At 34.7% G+C, this 5,879-nt stretch overlaps 1 non-coding gene across 1 annotated transcript; it reads right to left on the reverse strand.

The window, feature by feature from the left end:
* Positions 1–5,366: 5,366 nt before the first annotated feature.
* On the reverse strand, positions 5,367–5,474 carry LOC148577318 (small nucleolar RNA R71). The gene has a single exon (XR_015902867.1). It is a non-coding gene; the product is annotated as a small nucleolar RNA R71 (small nucleolar RNA).
* Between the last annotated feature and the right edge of the window lie 405 nt (positions 5,475–5,879).

The following is a 5,879-nucleotide window of genomic DNA, read 5'->3' on the forward strand; positions in this document are numbered from 1 at the left end:
AAGAGAAGACCTTTGCACATAGAATCCCATTTCCTCAAAGATTGTAGAAGCAGAATTAGAAAAAAGGAATTTTCTAAGTTCTTAGAAGTTTTTAGAAAGTTACAGATCAACATTTTCTTTGCAGAAGCTTTAGAGTAAATGTCCCTCTATGCTGAATTCATGAAGGAATTATTGTCCAAAAAAAAACTCAAAGAAGATGAGACAGTGATACTTACCAAGGAGTGTAGTGCCATTATCCAAAGCAAACTGTCATAAAAATTGAAAGATTCAGGAAGTTTTTAAATTTCTTGCATTATTAGAGATATCACCATTGGAAAGGCATTGCATGATTTAGGAGCAAGCGTTAATTTGATGTCCTTGTCCATGATGAAAAAGTTGCAAATAGAAGAAGTGAAACCAATAAGGATATCTCTATGATTGGTAGATAGATCAATAAAGTTTTTACATGGGATAGTGAAAAATGCCTTGGTCAAAGTGGAAAAATTAATCTTTCCTGTTGATTTTGTAATTCTTGATATGGAGGAAGATGAAGATGCTTCAATCATCCTAGGGAGGCCATTCTTAGCCACAAGACGGACTCTCATCGATGTCCAAAAAGGTGAGTTAACACTGAGGGTTCATGATGAACAAATGATCATCTATGTCTTTAAAGACATGCAGTATCCAAGCAAAATCGAGAGTTACATAAGAGTATATTTAATCGATCCATTAATTCAAGAAGTTCTTTATGAAGAATCTCTTGTAAACTCTCTGAAAACTCTACAATACCCATGTTCTGAAATAATGAAATAATTAGACGCTGTGTATTCAATGGAGAAAATACCCATAGAAGTCTACCTCATTCATGCAAGAAGGAACAAGTAACACTAAGGAGAGATATGATAAAAGAGAAGAACCACCTAAGCTAAAGTTAAAACCTTTGCCTCTAACTCTCAAGTATGCATTCTTTGGAACTAATGAAACTTATCCTATGATTATAAATGCCTCGTTAAGTGAATTGGAAGAAGAAGAATTACTGCAAGTACTGAGGAAACACAAGACTGCCATTGGATGGAAAATCAGTGATATGAAGGAAATAAGCCCCACTATGTGATTGCAAAAAATTTTATTGGAGGAAAATTCTAAACCAGTTGTGCAGGCACAAAGAAGGCTAAATCCAACAATGAAGGATATTGTCCACAAGGAAGTGATGAAGCTTTGGGATGCAAGAATTATCTATCCTATCTCTAACAGTCCGTGGGTAACTCCAGTGCAAGTTCTACCCAGGAAAGGAGGAATTACAATAGTCTCCAATGAAAAGAATGAGTTCATTCCTACAAGAACAGTTACCAACAGGAGGATGTGTGATAAACCCCGTTTTTAGGGTTTATCATGTATAGATTTAAGAGTTTTATCAATGATCCTTGATGAGCGGATAATTTATACGCTTTTTGGCATTGTTTTTAGTATGTTTTTAGTAGAATCTAGTTACTTTTAGGGATGTTTTTATTAGTTTTTATGTTAAATTTATATTTCTGGACTTTACTATGAGTTTGTGTATTTTTCTGTGATTTCAGGTATTTTCTGGCTGAAATTGAGGGACTTGAGCAAAAATCAGATTCAGATGTTGAAAAAGGACTGCTGATGCTATTGGATTCTGACCTCCCTGCACTCAAAGTGGATTTTCTGGAGCTACAGAACTCAAAATGGCGCTCTTTCAATTGCGTTAGAACGTAGACATCCAGGGCTTTCCAGAAATATATAATAGTCCATACTTTACCCAAGTTTAGACGACGCAAACTGGCGTTCAACGCCAGATCTCTGCCCAATTCTGGCGTCCAGCGCCAGAAACAAGTTGCAAAGTGGAGTTCAACGCCCAAAATGGCACAAAAGCTGGCGTTCAACTCCAAGAATGACCTCTCCTCGTGTAGACTTCAAGCTCAGTCCAAGCACACACCAAGTGGGCTCCGGAAGTGGATTTATGCATCAATTACTTACTTCTGTAAACCCTAGTAGCTAGTTTATTATAAATAGGACTTCTTACTATTGTATTAGAGATCTTTGAACATCTTTGGATCATCTTTGGATTATATTTTGATCTATTGATCACGTTTGGGGGCTGGCCATTCGGCCATGCTTACCCTCTCTTCACTTATGTATTTTCAAACGGTAGAGTTTCTACACTCCATAGTTTAAGGTGTGGAGCTCTGCTGTTCCTCAAAGATTAATGCAAAGTACTACTGTTTTTCTATTCAATTCAACTTATTCCGCTTCTAAGATATTCATTCGCACTTCAACCTGAATGTCATGAACATGACAATCATTATCATTCCCTATGAACGCGTGCCTGACAACCACCTCCGTTCTACCTTAGATTGAATGAGTATCTCTTAGATCTCTTAATCAGAATCTTCGTGGTGTAAGCTAGATTAATGGCGGCATTCATGAGAATCCGGAAATTCTAAACCTTGTCTGTGGTATTCCGAGTAGGATTCAGAGATTGAATGACTGTGACGAGCTTCAAACTCGCGAGTGCTGGGCGTAGTGATAGACGCAAAAGGAGGGTGAATCCTATTCCAGTATGATCGAAAACCTCAGATGATTAGCCGTGCTGTGACAGAGCATTTGGACCATTTTCACAAGAGGATGGGATGTAGCCATTGACAACGGTGATGCCCTTACATAAAGCCAGCCATGGAAAGGAGTAAGACTGATTGGATGAAGACAGCAGGAAAACAGAGGTTCAGAGGAACGAATGCATCTCTATGTGCTTATCTGAAATTCTCACCAATGATTTACATAAGTATTTCTATCCTTGTTTTATGTTTACTTATTATTTAATTTCGAAAACTCCATAACCAACAATCTCCGTGGGATCGACCCTTACTCGCGTAAGGTTTATTGCTTGGACGACCCAGTGCACTTGCTGGTTAGTTGTGCGAAGTTGTGATAAAAAGTTGAGATTACAATTGAGCGTACCATGTTGATGGCGCCATTGATGATCACAATTTCGTGCACCAAGTTTTTGGCGCCGTTGCCAGGGATTGTTCGAGTTTGGACAACTGACGGTTCATCCTGTTGCTCAGATTAGGTAATTTTCTTTTTGTTTTATTTTCAAAAATTTTTTAAAAATATTTCAAAAAATTTCTCCTTTGTTTTCAAAAAAAAAATGTTTTCAAAAATATATTTTTCTTCAGAATTTTTAAGAATGAATTCTAGTGTTTCATGAAGCATGGCTGGCTATAAAGCCATGTCTAAATTCTTTTGGACTGAGGTTTTGGCCTAAAATTGAATGAATTACACTCATATTCATGCTAAAGCTTGGCTGGCTATTAAGCCATGCCTGACCCTTTGATTGGAGCTTTAGACTAAAGAGCATAAGATTCCTGGAATTCATATTAAAAATTTTGGAATCCTTATTTTTCTTTTTCAATCAATTTTCAAAAAATACAAAAAAAAAATTAGAAAATCATAAAAATCAAAAAAAAAAAATATTTTTTGTGTTTCTTGTTTGAGTCATGTGTCATGTTATAAGTTTGGTGTCAATTGCATATTCATCTTGCATTTTTCGAAAATTCATGCATTCATAGTGTTCTTCATGATCTTCAAGTTGTTCTTGGTAAGTCTTCTTGTTTGATCTTGATGTTTTCTTGTTTTGCATCTTTTCTTGTTTTTCATATGCATTCTTGCATCCATAGAGTCTAAACATGAAAGATTTCTAAGTTTGGTGTCTTGCATATTTTCTTTGCATTAAAAATTTTTCAAAAATAAGTTCTTGATGTTCATCCTGACATTCAAAGTGTTCTTGGTGTTCATCTTGACATTCATAGCATTCTTGCATGCATTCATTGTTTTGATCTAAAAATTCCATGCATTGAGCATTTTTAGTGTTTTTCTCTCTCATCATAAAAATTCAAAAAAATAAAAAAAAATATCTTTCCCTTTTTCTCTCTTAAAATTTCGAAAATTAGATTTGACTTTTTCAAAAATTTTTAAAATCTAGTTGTTTTTATGAGTCAAATCAAATTTTCAATTTAAAAATCTTATCTTTTTCTAAATCTTTTTCAAAAGTCAAATCTTTTTCATTTTTCTTAGTTATTTTCGAAAATTTCAAAAATCTTTTTCAAAAATCTTTTTCTTATCTTTATCACATGATTTTCGAAAATAACATCATCAATTAATGTTTTGATTCAAAAAATTTCAAGTTTGTTACTTACTTGTTAAGAAAGATTCAAACTTTAAGTTCTAGAATCATATCTTGTGATTTCTTGTGAATCAAGTCATTAATTATGATTTTAAAAATCAAATCTTTTCAAAACTAATTTCAATCATATCTTTTCAAAAATATCTTCTTATCTTATCTTTTTCAAAATTTGATTTCAAAATATCTTTTCTAACTTCCTAACTTCTTATCTTTTCAAAATTTGTTTCAACTAACTAACTAACTTTTTGTTTGTTTCTTGTCTTTTTCAAAACTACCTAACTAACTCTCTCTTTCTCTAATTTTCGAAAATATCTCCCCTCTTTTTCAAAATTTCTTTTTAATTAATTAATTATTTTAATTTTTTATTTTAATTTTCGAAAATTACTAACCTTTTTCAAAAACTATTTTCGAAAATCACTAACCCTTTTTCAAAAATAATTTTCAAAAATCCTTCTCCTTCATCTCCTTCTAATTATTTATTCATCTACTAACACTTCATCTCATATCACTGCTCCTATCCTTACCTTGTGTTTGGATTCTTCATTCTTCTTCACCCCTATTCCTTTTCTTCTTCTACTAACAATAAGGAACCTCTTTACTGTGACATAGAGGATTCCTCTTCTTTTCTTGTTATCTTCTCTTTCTTATGAGCAGGAACAAGGAAAAAGGAATTCTTGTTGAAGCTGATCCAGAACCTGAAAGGACTCTGAAGAGGAAACTAAGAGAAGCTAAATTACAACAATCCAGAGACAACCTTATTGAAAATTTCGAACAAGTAACGGAGATGGTAGCCGAACCCAACAACAATAATGTAAGGAGAATGCTTGGTGACTTTACTGCACCTAATTCCAATTTACATGGAAGAAGCATCTCCATTATTGCCATTGGAGTAAACAACTTTGAGCTGAAACCTCAACTCGTTTCTCTGATGCAGCAGAACTGCAAGTTTCATGGACTTCCATCTGAAGATCCTTTTTAGTTCTTAACTGAATTCTTGTAGATATGTGATACTGTTAAGACTAATGGAGTAGATCCTGAAGTCTACAGGCTTATGCTTTTCCCTTTTGCTGTAAGAGACAGAGCTAGAGTATGGTTGGACTCTCAACCTAAGGATATCCTGAACTCTTGGGATAAGCTGGTCAAGGCTTTCTTAGCCAAGTTCTTTCCTCCTCAAAAGCTGAGTAAGCTTAGAGTGGATGTTCAGACCTTCAGACAAAAAGAAGGTGAATCCCTCTATGAAGCTTGGGAGAGATACAAAGAACTGACCAAAAAGTGTCCTTCTGACATGCTTTTGGAATGGACCATCCTGGATATATTCTATGATGGTCTATCTGAATTGGCTAAGATGTCATTGGATACTTCTGTAGGTGGATCCATTCACCTAAAGAAAACGCCTGCAGAAGCTCAAGAACTCATTGACATGGTTGCTAATAACCAGTTCATGTACACTTCTGAAAGGAATCCTGTGAATAATGGGACGCCTATGAAGAAGGGAGTTCTTGAAATTGATACTCTGAATGCCATATTGGCTCAGAACAAAATATTAACTCAGCAAGTCAATATGATTTCTCAGAGTCTGAATGGAATGCAAGCTGCATCCAACAGTACTCAAGGGGCATCTTCTGAAGAAGAAGCTTATGATCCTAAAAACCCTGCAATAGCAGAGGTAAATTACATGGGTGAACCTTATGGAAAC

This window comes from Arachis ipaensis, chromosome B1 (genome assembly GCF_059453495.1).
Source record: "Arachis ipaensis isolate K30076 ecotype BB chromosome B1, ASM5945349v1, whole genome shotgun sequence".
NCBI lineage: Eukaryota > Viridiplantae > Streptophyta > Magnoliopsida > Fabales > Fabaceae > Arachis > Arachis ipaensis.